The sequence below is a fragment of the Cornus florida genome, unplaced genomic scaffold, assembly GCF_030987335.1.
Source record: "Cornus florida cultivar Cherokee Brave unplaced genomic scaffold, ASM3098733v1 CherokeeBrave_3.0.0_Hap2_Chr02, whole genome shotgun sequence".
NCBI classification, from domain to species: domain Eukaryota; kingdom Viridiplantae; phylum Streptophyta; class Magnoliopsida; order Cornales; family Cornaceae; genus Cornus; species Cornus florida.
In genome coordinates this window covers 47,280,486-47,294,986 of record NW_026775572.1, presented here as the reverse complement: position 1 = coordinate 47,294,986, position 14,501 = coordinate 47,280,486, and the positions used below count along the sequence as shown (strand labels likewise).

Below are 14,501 nucleotides of genomic sequence, written 5' to 3'. Positions count from 1 at the left end.
ATGATTAACTAGTCATCCTTGTTTGTTGAATTAACCAAACACACACACACCAATATTGCAACACACCATTTGCCCTCATTAATCACTTGTCAATGATATAGAAATGCATTACTTGGTGGTAATCTCTAAACCCCAAGACCTCTCTCTCTCTTACTTACTCTTAGTTGCACTATTTTGGTATTACTTAGTTTAATTTAGTTACTCTTTAGTTTACTTACCCAACCAACCATTTGTTTGATCACTCGACTTACTAGCCCTAATTGTGATTCCACGACATTGCTCGATCTTTATAATCCCTTGGAACGATCCCTTCTCACTCATACTACATAGTATAGGTGTTAAGCGGTTTATAAATTTAAGTATGATGCCCACTTGACACTAATTTCCAAATTCAAAGTGTTATGCCTTATTTTGTGCACACGTTCGGGTCGCATCATATTTTTTCGCGCCGTTGCCAGGGATTTGTTTATTAGATTTGGCAACGTCGGATTTGTGGAATTGAGTAGGATTAGTACTCTTTTGATCGTATCTTTACTTTATTTTTATTTTTCTTTTTGGTTACTTATTGTGTTGTTCTTATTTAACTAGGTGCATTGTTGGAGAGGAAGCAAACAAAGGAACAATCAAGCATTCAAGCAAGCAAAGAAAGTAAAATGCTAAAAATTTTAAAATTGCTAAGCTAAGCTTTAAATTTGGAGTTGAAGTGCTAAAGGACCTTTGTGAGATTTTCTTTACTCAATCCCTTAGTTAAATCGTCGGCCCGCATGGAGGCTTATTTTTTATTGTCTTGCATTATCATTGTTAAAGCATGGGAGTATGAATTAAATGTTTGTGAAAGAAGTCTAATTGCATTGTTGTGAAGGCATAGTGTTTGTCATTCTTTGTGTTTGTTGTGTTTTATATTGTGCATACATGGGCGTCGTTCATTGAGACCAACTCTTGTCCCTCTTGATTTGCATCTTGAATCTATCGTTAGAAATCCTAGCGGAAGAGAAAGTTCAAATAAAGCCAATCTTTCAATGGATGACCATAATGATAATCATGTTGAGGACCTTGGTCACATAGACCAAAAAGGTATCCTTCATCCCAATGTGCACAATGAGAACATACAAGTACCATTAGGCATGCCTAGGCCATTCATTCACCAACCACCACAACAACAAGGCCAAGTTCCATATGGAATGCCAAGGCCAATGTATGCTCCATAACCTCCCATCAACAATCAAGGAATTCAAAACCAAGGTGTTCATATTGCACCTCAAGTAGCTAATCCACCTCTTGCTTTAAGAGACCATTATGTGCCTAATGAGTATAATGCACCACATGCATCCAATTGCCTCCATTTAGAGCACATCATTATGAAATTAAGCCACAAACCATTCAAATGCTTCCTAATTATCATGGACTTCCAAGTAAAGAACCTTACAAGCATTTGGATGAGTTTCTTGAAGTATGTTCCACCGTAAAATATACGAACATGCCGGAAGAGGTTTTAAGACTCAAACTTTTTCCATTCACCTTAAAAGACAAGGCAAAGTATTGGTTTAACAATCTTAGGCCTTTTTTAATCACTTCTTGGGTAGAAATGCAACAAGAGTTCTTGAAGAAGTACTATCCAGTTTTTAAGACCAATGCCATGAGAACCTCAATTCGAGAATTTTCACATGGGGATGGAGAAACGTTTCATGAGGCATGGAAATGCTTCAATGAATTGCTTAGGAAGTGTCCACATCATGACATGCCCAAATGGCAATTAGTTCAATACTTCTTTGAGAGCTTATCGGACAACTATAAGAGTATGGTTGATGCTTCCATAGGTGGCTCATACATTGATAGGCTAAGGATGACGTGTGGCGTCTCTATAAAAGCATGAGTGAAAATTCTTTGCATAGAACACTATCATCTAAGAATGGTAGAAATTCACAAGGTAGGAAGAGTGTTGGCTTACATCAAGTCGACCATTCAAATGAAATAGCCGCCGAAATGAAGTCTTTATCTCAAAGGTTTGATCAATTTTTGATTAACCAAAACTCGGCGAACCAAGTATCTTCCTTCCCTAACCATTCTCATCGTGCATCAAATGAAACATGTATGACTTGTTCTAGTGTTCTTCATTCTACTTCTCATTGTCCTCACGGACAAGTGCAAAGTGAACCTAATGAACAAGTCAATGCGGCTTTTGTGAACCAAGGGAACAATCCTTATGGCACTCATTATAATCCTAGTTGGAGGAATCATCCGAATTTCTCTTGGAAAAACCACGGAGATGGCTCAAACCCTCTCCAAGGCGGTTTTCAAGGGAAGTACATTCCACCTCCATTTCAAAACCAAGGATCCCAAGGTTATAGACCCTATCAATCATAAGGGAATCAATTTGCTAATTCTCATTTTCCCAACCAATCTTATTCCCAAGGTAATAGTAGAAGTCCCACCTTTGAAGAGAAAGTTTTGAATGCTTTGGGCACTTTAGAGGCTAACACTCAATTGCTTCATTCTCACTCTTAATCTATTACGAAGCTAGAAACCCAAGTACGGCAAATAGCAAGCACTCTCAATGCAAGAGAGAAGGGAAAGATGCCTATAAATACCCCACCTAAGCAACAATGTGTTATGGAAACCCATTCCTCATCGGAAGGCCACACCATTGAATATGTTAATGCGGTGACTACCTTGCGGAGTGGTAAGATTGTGGACAACTAAGCTGGAATGTCCAATGAAGAGAATGAACCGGTGCAACCTCAAGTTGTCACCCGTCCTGTTTTATATCCCATTCCTCATTCATTGCATATACTTGACCTTATAAATAAGAAACTCTTGAAAGATGTGTTTGAAGAAAAAGTTTTGAAAAATGATATTGAAAAGGTTTTGTTGAAAAATGAATTGAAAACTTCTCGTGTTGAAGAGAATTCAAAAGAAAATTTTGAAAAAGTGTTTGAACCAAAGGTTCCATTTCCAAATGCCTTAAAAGGATTCATTTCAAAAGACAAGCAAAAGGCAAAAACCAATGAAATCATGGAAATGTTTAGGCAAGTGAAAGTTAATCTTCCACTATTGGATGCAATAAAGCAAATTCCGGCTTATGCCAAATTCTTAAAGGACTTGTTCACCCAAAAGCGGAAGAACAAGAGCCAAGCACCAAGAAAAGTGGTTTTGACCGAGCAAGTAAGCTCAATTTTGCAACATAACACTCTTCCAAAGTTTAAGGACCCCGATTCACCCACTACATCATGCATTATTGGTGATCATATCATTAATCGGGCGCTTCTCGACTTAGGAGCAAGTGTTAACCTTCTTCCATATTCGGTTTATGTCAAATTGGGCTTAGGTGAATTGAAACCAACGTCGGTAGTTTTGCAACTTGCTGACCGATCCATTAAGAAGCCTAGGGGTATAATTGAGGATGTTTTGATAAAGATTGACAAATTCTTCTTCCCGGTTGATTTCATTGTCATAGACACGGAACCGATTCCCAATCCTAAGAGCCAAATTCCAGTTATCCTTGGCCGTCCTTTCTTGGCAACCGCTAATGCCAACATCAATTGTAGGATGGGGATAATGAAGATCTCATTTGGCCACATGAAGGTGAAGTTGAATATCTTTAATCCCATACCCAATTCATTTGACAAATATGAGGGAGAAGTTAATGTTGTAGATGAATGTCATGATCTTCAATGCCAACGAAATGAGCTTTTGTGTAAAACCAAAACTTCTAAAGGATCTTCTTCAACCTTGCATTCTAAAAGTCTTGTTTCAAATTCATGCTTTGAAAGGGCATGGAAGCCCAAGGGTTGTAATTGCAAAGACAAGGGACCAAAGATTTCTTTTGAGCTTAATCCTACAAGTTCTTCAAAGAACCATTTGTTGGGTGGAATTCAAAGCATTTATCACCCCAACAAGGAGGGGATGCATTATAAGATCTTTAATCCGGGCTAAAAGAGCCCAATGTCTTGCTAAAGACGTTAAAGACTAGCAAAAGCATTCGTAGGGTGTCAAAACCCTATTCCTCCCCTATTTCTATCTTTCATTTCATTTCTTGCGAAGTTTAGATACTTATTTTTGGTTCATATGCATTTCAAGGAACTTTGGTGAGGATTGCATAAGCTTTCATGTCATTATTAAGCATTCTGCATAGTTCGATCGATCTCAAATCTGAGTTCGATCGATCGAACTCCATTCTGCATCCAACACTTAGAAAAATTTTCGACCTGCAGAAACCTGCATCCAAATCAGCTCTCTGTCTGATCGTTCGAAACATTCCAAGATCGATCAAGAGACCTTCGATCGATCCAACTTCTTAGTTCGATCGATCTTATGACTCAACACTTAGAAAAAATTTTAGCCTGCATCAACCTGCATATTTCAGCTCTCTGTCTGATCATTCGAAACATTCTTAGATCGATCAAGAGATCTTCGATCGATCTAACTTCCAAGTTCAATCGATCTCATGTTCCAACACTTAGCCAATTTTCTAAGCCAAAAACCTGCATATTTTTGCTCTCTGTCTGATCGATTGAACTCCTGTTTCGATCAATCTCAATCTTCATTTCATTATTTTGACTTTTCAAATTTCCAAAAAAAAAAAAAAAAAAAATTTACTTTGAAGAGAGTTCATCAAAGTTCGATCGATCACAGTTTAGTAAGATCAATCAAACTCTGTCGGGAATGTTTTTAAAAGTAGAACCGAGGGTTTGCACGATCGATTACAAAGATCGATCTAACTCACCCTCACCCTCAAAACCCTAACCTCTCTTCGTCGCCATCACTGTCCAACCACTTCACCATCTCCGGCGAAGCTTTCCGGTGAGTTTCCAAGCTTCACATCTCTCTCTTATCTCAGATTCCATCTTTCTTTCTTCGCATCCACTTCTCTCACTTGTTCAAGGTAAGAACCGAGATTCACTTTGAGATTTGATGTTCGATTTGATGGTTCAATGATTTCCATATTCAATTTAGGTTGCTTAGATGGATGAATTCGCCATTGATGAGCCTTCAAAACATTATATATATATGCGTATATACACGTGAATGTTTTGTAGATATTTTGAGATTTGTTTAGATTTGGTGGAGTATGGGCCTCGATTTGTGATGGATTTGTTGATTTGATGTGTTGTTGGCCCATGAACATGTTCGTGTGAGCCCCATGCTTCCAAGGTCACAGATCTGTGACCTTTGAGTTTTCAATGTCACACAGTTCGATCGATCGAACTAGTATCTTCGATCGATCTTGAGAGATCAATCGAACTCATGTCTTCGATCGATCGAAGTAGTGAGATCGATCTCACTTACTTTCGATCGATCCAACTTTTGTGATCGATCTCACTTCTTTTTATGATCGATCGAACTTCACAGATCTCACACACACACTTCATTCATCATATCATATGTTCATGCTATCATATCTATGCCTAATGCCTGTGATATTCCACATTGGATGCATTTCATACTTACATTGTTTAGCATGTTTCATATTCCACCACTTGCATAGATTCATGTCATATTTGTTTTGTCTATTTTACTTAACATACATGATTCTATTTCATGTTTTTAAATTTCTTATTCTGGCACTAACTCCCATTGCAAGTTTTTCTTTTCTTTTTACAGGCCATGGTAAAGAGGAAGACCGTTGCCAACAGGCAACACGGGCCCACTCGACATTCTAGGCCACGGACAGAGGAGCCAGCAGAGCCCTCTTATGCACAGCAAGAGCCAGCACAGGCTACCCCGCCTCAATCACCATCTCATGAGCCTAAGGATGACCACATACCATCCACTTCTGCGGCTCATCCTGCTTTCACTCCATCACCATCTCCACCGCAGACTGAAGCTGAGCATTCACATATACCACCTCAGCCAGCTCATCTGCGGCGTGATAGGCCCACGCCCCGATATGCGCACATGACACTCGACCATGAGTCAAAGTTTGACACGGTCTTCTTCTCTTGATCGGTGCTGACCCGATCTGCCTACCAGGATATTATTCAGAGGGGCTTAGCCGCTATTCTTGCCCCCGCTACAGAGCCGGTCTACCCACGGCTGGTTCGGTTGTTCTACCAGAACCTCCGACCATCGCCGCGTACCACAGTCGAGATGGTCACTTCTATCGATGGCCATCCAATCACCATTACAGTGGACACGTTAGCCCACTCTTGCCGCTGTCCACATAGATGTCCCCTAGAGCTTCAGGACACATATCCAAGGCTATTCAAGCCTTCATATGCCAACATGGCAGTTTCCCTCACAGGTCACCATGCCAGTGGCGAGACTTTCGTCACCCGGACATTCCTTCCTGACGACCTATGGTTTACTGATTCCGTTCTTTACCGGACTATATACATGGTGGGGCACAAGATTCAGAGGAGGGGCGATTATCTGACAGCCCTTTACTCTTTCTACACCGGGCACTGGGTGTCCATTCCCGCGCTCATCTGGAGCGTGATGAAGAAGCTGTATGACGAGTACATCAACAAGGAGACGCCCGGACGGGCTAAGTCTCTTCCTTTCAGCCACCTCATCACCCAGATTCTCATTAACCAGCGCTACCCCATCCATCCTCGGGAACACCCCAAGAGAGGTTCCTGTCACTTCCTCAAGAAGGACTAGAACAAGACATACCACTTCCTTACTACCAGGTTGTAGGACCACGCAGTACTAGCTGCAGCAGAGTTGGAGCTGGAGCAGGCACAGGTACAGGCCCAGGCCCAGGCAGAGGCAGAGGCATCGGCAGTGGCAGCAACAGCACATCCCGCAGCGGATGACGCACCAGTCGATCTAGCTGCAGAGCATTTAGACATAGACTTAGAGCACCCTGCAGACGATGCAGAGCAAGACTCTCCAGCTAGGTCACCCATTCAAGAGCAGGAGAAGACTCAGAAGCTTTCTTCTGATTCATCAATGCCTGAGACTCCAGATATGACCCCCGGCTTTGGAGTACGTCTGCAGACGCTTGAGGATGCTGTTGTTACCATCCGAGCTGACCTCACAGCCCACAGAGCTGAGTTTGCTGTCTTCCGCACGGATGTCGCGACCATGTTCAGAGATTTATCCAGAGACATCCGCGAAGTCAGACCTGCCCGTCCTACCTCATCCTCCTGAGCTCCCAGTCTTTTCTATCTTATGATCCCTCTCTCCTTTTGATACTTTACTATTGTCACTGTACATTATTATTTTTACAGCCGGTCTGTCGGCTTTGATATTTTTGTTGTACCTGTACTTATTCGTTTTATATATATCTATTTTTGTTATGGATGTCATATGATTGTATTCTAATATCTGTATGTTTGACTCCATCAAGTGCATCACAGTGACTTCAGTGAGAGAGTGCTACCCAATTTCCAGGACCACCCTTATACCTCTCTCATTTCTTTATCTGTTTATCCCATTTACACTTGCATAACCACTGTGCACTGATTATCCCATTTTTGTTACCTGATGAATTTATCCAAGTGCCAATTTTTAGGACCACAGTTCATCCCAAGTTTGGGGGGGCCATGCCGCCCACTTCGGATACTTCAGTCCCGATCATTCTTGCTTAGTTGCACTGGTATACTCTTTCCTTTATTCTCTTTGCATATTGAGGACATTGTGCAATTTAAGTTTGGGGGGAATGGTGCTTTACAATATTAGTTTTAAATTCAAATTTTGAGCATGACTTGTGTATTTGAGGGATATTTCTATGATTGGTCCATTTCTAACTATGATTTTGATCTTTTGAGGACTATATTGCTTAAAATTTAAAAATTACTTGACTTGAGAGTTCAATACTCCTTGTATGCCTTATGAATGCCATTTAGAAGTAAATTTTTCAAAAAATTGATATCATGCTTGCACTTGTGGTCCATATCATCTTGATTTTGTGATTGTTTTGAGATTCATTCTAGGATTCTACACTAGCATTCATTTGTGGGGTACATGCATTGTTGATTATTGAATTGGTTATATCCCAATTGAGCTAGTAGTTCATTGAATGCTTTCCTTCTTGATAAAGGTGGATAACAACCCCTTTTCACTACGTAGCCGAGATTCTAGCCTCATTAAGCACTGAACTTCTCATGCCGAAAGGTGGAGGGCCCAAACTCTAGGTTAATAATTGAATACAAAAAAAAAAATCAATATAAAAGTGAGAACTTCTCCTAAAAGGTGAGAAGTGGGAAATGATTAGATGGAGGTTATCTTGATTTGTAACCTAGTTGATTTGAGCTTGTAAGTCCGTAGGGGTATTTGAATGCCTAATGTCCTAAAGCCGTCTAGTTTGGGAGTCATTGACCTAACGCTCGACCTCATGAATCGCTAGAAAGCTTAAGAGATCAACACATTGCACTATACTTCCATCTTTGATCCTCAAAAAAAAATAAAAAATAAATCAAGTGAAAAGAATAAGTGTGCCTAGAACAATAAAGCTTTAATAAAAGGTCCACTTTTTATCTTGATGATCGGTACTAGATTTGTGTGCTAGTTTGAGGATAAGGATATGATTAATTCTTTAGTTGGCATAGATATCAACACATTTGATGCCGGTCCATTCAAAAGGATTCTAAAGTTTTTTTATTTGCATGATCATTTTCTTGATGTGTGGAGGACCATACTTGTTTGCTTGATGTTGAGATTTTAGGAGATTGCTGGGAAAGAGTTGAAAATTTGCATACTTGAGGTACTTTTCTCTCAATGCTTGTTTGCAATATTGGTACCTCTTTTGAAAGAATGAGCTTATTATTTGTGGGTACCATTTCTGAAAACCCTCACGAGACTTCACTCGTCCACTATGGATAACCTAGGGGTTTAAAAGGCTTGTTGCATATGCTAAGTACAATCGTGTTCCCTACGAAAGTGGCGTTATCCATTTATTATTTTCTAGATTCATACTTCTATAGTTGTTTATTTCATTCCTTTAATTTCTAGTTCATTGCTAGGGACTAGCAATATTTAAGTTTGGGGGTGTGATGAGCACTAACAAGTGCGTCTTTAAACCCCTTAAGCTTAGGCATTCTAGTACCTTTATCTATCTTACTTTACTATTTTAGATTGATTTTGTATTATTTCCTTTTTCAGGCACTTATCCCGAAAATAAGCTAACTCAGCCAAATAAGAGCTTAATTGAAGCAATTCTAGGATTAAACAAAAAAATGAGCAAAGTGGAGAAAGAGTGAAGCAAATAAAGCCAAAGGTGACAAGCAGCAAAGTTCGATCGATCCAAGTTCAAGGTTCGATCGATCGAACAATGATCGATCTCGGCACTTCAAGATAGATCCAAGCCTTGACCCAATAGCATAAAGTTCCAAAAGTTCGATCGATCCAACACCATCATTCGATCGATCGAACACTTTTGTCCTTATTCAAATGATTGATCCTATCCACAGCTGTACCACCTACTAACCACTTTTTTCATTTTCCCATAAATATCTCGAATTTGTCTTTTTCCAAAAAGTTCAGCCAATTGGATCGATCCAGCCTAAATACGATCGATCTCACTTACTTTCGATCAATCCAAGTTTAAGGTTCGATCGATCGAACTTCCTCAAGTGCGAAAAAGTTAAAATTCCATCTCATTGAAAGTTGTCCTTTATCCAATCATTAGGGAATATTGTGTGCACGACCCCAGCTCATTTTGGGTGTCATTTTGGCCTACCTATATAAGGATAAGGACTGTTTTTTACAAAGGAGGGGGAGCCAACATTTTATTTTCATATCATCTCTTCGAGAGGAAGCTTAGAGGAGGAGAGGCTAGAGACACCATAGGAGTTCTTCATCAACAAGGAGCAGATTTCAACCATGGAATTAGCCCTTAAGGGTTGGAGCATCATCACCATGAGTGGCTAGACATCCTCTTGGGGCTAGAGTTAGCCCCAAGCATGTTTTCTATATTTTAATCTTGTATATTATTGAGGGATTAGTGTTGTAATTGATGTTTTGATATTTTGATATATATAGATCTTGTTTATTCAATGATTTATGTGGTTTAATACTTCCAATTGGTCATTTCATTCTATCCATATGCCTATGTATGCTAGAATAGATGTTCATATGTTTGTCTCTAGATTTTGTGTTATTGATGCATGTCTATGTGTATTGATGCTATAGATTTAGAGATTGTCAAAATATAGTGCTTAAAGGAATGCTCTTATGATTCTCTTAATGGTTCATTCTTATACCTTAATGGATTATAGCTCTCTCCTAGTTTATTTTCATGCTGGTAGTGTAGATGTAGTGTAGTTGTAGTGTAGTGTTAAATGGAAGGACAATCTATGCTTGTTGTTTGATGATCCAAGATTTTGAATGCAAGTAGCATATGTCTCTATCCTTGTGTTGTATTTGGATTGTGAGCTTAATGAAAGGATTAATGACTTGTTTTGATTTATTGTGCCTTTCACATGTTGTTTAGACAATATATGTTTCATTGCTTAGATATATTGTGCCTTTCAGATGATGTTTAGACAATACATGATTAACTAGTCATCCTTATTTGTTGAATCAACCAAACACACACACACCAATATTGCAACACATCATTTGCCCTCATTAATCACTTGTCAATGATATAGAAATGCATTACTTGGTGGTGATCTCTAAACCCCAAGACCTCTCTCTCTCTTACTTACTCTTAATTACACTCTTTTGCTATTACTTAGTTTAATTTAGTTGCTCTCTAGTTTACTTACCCAACCAACCATTTGTTTGATCACTCGACCTACTAGCCCTAATTGTAATTCCACGACATTGCTCGATCCTCATAATCCCTTGGGACGATCCCTTCTCACTCATACTACATAGTATAGGTGTTAAGCGGTTTATAAATTTAAGTATGATGCCCACTTGACACTAATTTCCAAACTCAAAGTGTTGTGCATTATTTTGTGCACACGTTCGGGTCACATCAGCAACCCAAAGTTGACACCTGTTCCGTTTCTTATCATATTCCTCCTTCATTGCATATGCATGATCATTCAAATAAGAAAGTGTCAAAAAGTGATTTGAAAAGTGAGTTCAAAAATGATTTAAAAGATGAATCAAAGCATGATTTGAAAAATGCTTGTGATGATGATGTTTCAAAGAATGATCTTGAAAAGTTTTTGAGCCAAGAGCTCTATTTTTGGATGCCTTGAAAGGATCCATTTATCTTAACAAGCAAAATACAAAGACAAATGAAATCATTGATGTGTTTAGGCAAGCGAAGGTTAACCTTCCGCTTTTGGATGCAATCAAGCAAATTCCGGCTTATGCCAAGTTTTTAAAAGATCTTTGCACCCAAAAGAGGAAGAACAAAAGCCAAGCACCTAGGAAAGTGGTCTTGACCGAGCAAGTGAGCTCTATTTTGCAACATAACACTCTTCCAAAGTTCAAAGACCCCGGTCCACCTACTACATCTTGTGTCATTAGTGACCATGTTATTAATCGGGGTCTTCTAGACTTAGGAGTAAGTGTTAATCTTCTTCTCGGTATATGTTAAATTAGGCTTAGGAGACTTGAAACTGACGTCGGTGGTTTTGCAACTTGCCGACCGATCCATCAAAAAGCCTAGGGGTATCATTGAGGACATATTGATTAAGATTGATAAATTTTTCTTCCCTGTTGATTTCGTTGTCATTGACACGGAACCGGTCCCGAATCCTAAAAGCCAAATTCCCGTTATCCTTGGCCTTCCTTTCTTGGCAACCGCGAATGCCAACATTAATTGTTGGACGGGGATAATGAAGATCTCATTTGGCCACATGAAGGTGAAGTTGAATATCTTTAATCCAACCCCGCATTCATTTGACAAGCATGAAGAAGTGAATGTTGTAGAGAAATGTCATGCTAATAAATGTGAAGGAATAGAGTCTTTGTTTGAAACCAAAATTTCAAAAGGGTTATCTTCAACCCTGAATTCGAAAAAAATTGTTTCAAAATCTTGTTTTGAAAGGGCATGGAAGCCCAAAGATCACATTGAAAAAGGACCAACAAGTTCCTTTAAGCCAAATCCAACAAGTTCTCTAGGGAACCATTTGTTGGGTGGAGTTCAAAGTACTTATCACCCCATTAAGAAAGGGATGCACTACAAGATGTTTGATCCGGGCTAAAAGAGCCCAACGTCTTGCTAGAAACGTTAAAGACTAGTACATTTCGTAGGGTTTCACAACCTTATTCCTCCCTCATTTCTATTTTAAATTTCATTTCTTGCGAAATCTAGATATTTGCTTTAGGTTCATATACATTGCTAGGAACTGTGATTAGGATTGCATGCACTTTCATGTTAAAAATGGACATTCTGTTCCTGTTCGATCAATCTTAAAAGAGGTTCGATCGATCGAACTCCATACCTGCATCCAATCATCTCTTTGTCCAATCGTTCGAAGAAAATCTGCATATTTCAGCTCTCTGTCCGATCGATCATAAATTCTTCGATCGATCCAGATTCGTCTTGGATCGATCTGCAGTCCCAATACTTAGAAAAATTTTGAACCTGCATCCAACCTTTCATCCAAAGACCTCTATGTCCCATCGTTCGAACATGTCTACAGATTTTTGCATGTTCAATCGATCGAAGCCTATCTGAGATCGATCTTGGTTTGATCGATCTATGCACTTTTGACTTTGACTTTGACTTTTGTTTCGAATTTAAAAAAAAAAAAAAAAAAGAGAGAGAAATTGTTGAAAATACAAAAATATTTCTGTTTATTTTTTTTATTTTTTTTTTTTTTGAAAAACTTAAATATTTTCAATTTTCAATTTTTAATTTTCCATTTATTTTTATTTTATTTTATTCATTTTCCAAACAAAATCCAAACAACATTTTTGATTTTTAATTTCTAATTTCTTTTTAAATTTTAATTTTCCAAAATTCAAAAATAGTTTTGATTTTTAATTATTTTTAATTCAGAAAAATCCAAAAATTTTTAAAATAATTTTGTCATTTAAGAGGAGAGATTGATTCCAGTTCAATCGATCTGAGGATTCAGTTCAATCGATCAAACTGAAAAGGAAATGTTTTTAAAAATCGAACCTAGGGTCATTCGATCGATTTCACAAAAAGCGATCCCTAACCCTAGCTTCTCCTCGCCGCTGCAAAGCCCATCCCTTCTATCTCCGGCGAGTGCTCCGGCTATTTCATCTCATCCCGAATCTCTCTCCCTCATCCCGGATCTTGGATTTCATTTGCATCTCATCTTCTCTCGATTTCGGGGTAAGAATCGAGATTTCCCTTTTGATTTCAATCTTTATATTGATGAATCCCTGCTTTCAATGCTAGATTTCAAGTTTACCATGTTTAATCTTGCCATTTTTGAAGCTTTGACCCACTGTATATATGTGTATATATATGTATATATATATCGATTTTATATTTTTTTATTTTGATTTTTGATTTTGGGGGTCACGGGCCTAATCAAGTGACCAAAATTGTTGATTTGTTGTGTTGTGGGTCCCACAAACTTGTTTGTGAGGCCCCCGTGCCATCCACGTCACAGATCTATGACTTTTCGAATTTCACCTCACAGTTCGATCGATCGAACTTTTTCTCAGATCGATCTGTAATAGATCGATCTCACTTATTCAAGATCGATCGAACTTACATCGATCTCACATTTTTGTGATCGATCGAACTTCACAGATTTGCATCACACACTTCACACACCATCTCTTGTGTTTCATGCTATCTCATACATGCCCAATGCTTATGTTTTTCACATTGAATGCATTCCATACTTATAATGTCTAAGCATGAGTCACTTAATGTCATTTATTTCTCATCACTTGCATAGATTCATGTCATTTATTCTATTTTGTCTATCTTATTTGACATACATGATTCTATAAACTATGTTTTAATTCTTTATACCGGCACTGACTTCCTTTTTAAGTTTTCTTTTCTTTTGCAGGCCATGGCTAGGGTCAAGACTGTTGCCCGTGGACATTATCATCGCAGAGTCAGGCGGAGATTAGACGACCAGGCAAGCCCATCTCACGTCCAAGACCCCATTCCTGAGCCAGAGCCAGAGCAGATAGAGGACCAGTCAGAGGCAGATACAACTCAATCCCTATCCGCTGACTCTAGACTACAGTCTTCGACTGCCACATCATCTTCTTCAGCTGAGGCTGAGCATGTACCATCTCCTTCACCACCACTGTAACACCCCCACATTTTCCACGCATAAGTTGATCAGGCTTATACACGAAAAACGAGGGATATCAAAAACAATTGGCAATATACAAGCATGGAATACAAAAATGATGATAATAAAAGAATTTAGACAGGAAAGGAACACTAAATAATACAACATCCATCCATCCTTTATTTAATACCGTACTTCATTACAACTTGGAAATCCTATGTTAAGGATCCCTAAATATAACCCTGAGAGTTTAACATCAAAAGTAAATAAAAACTGAAACTGAAGTAATACATAAAACTTCTACCCTGAACTGGATCGTAAGAGTAGATGAGTTCGGATGGTGGTCCCACACTGCTAACCTCAACCTTGAAACGGGTACTGACCGTATCCTGAAATAACAACAATGGTGGGTCAACCCCA

At 38.8% G+C, this 14,501-nt stretch overlaps 1 pseudogene; it reads right to left on the bottom strand.

Moving 5' to 3' along the window:
• Window positions 1–1,641: 1,641 nt before the first annotated feature.
• On the bottom strand, window positions 1,642–1,740 carry LOC132298085 (small nucleolar RNA R71; annotated as a pseudogene).
• Window positions 1,741–14,501: the final 12,761 nt, after the last annotated feature.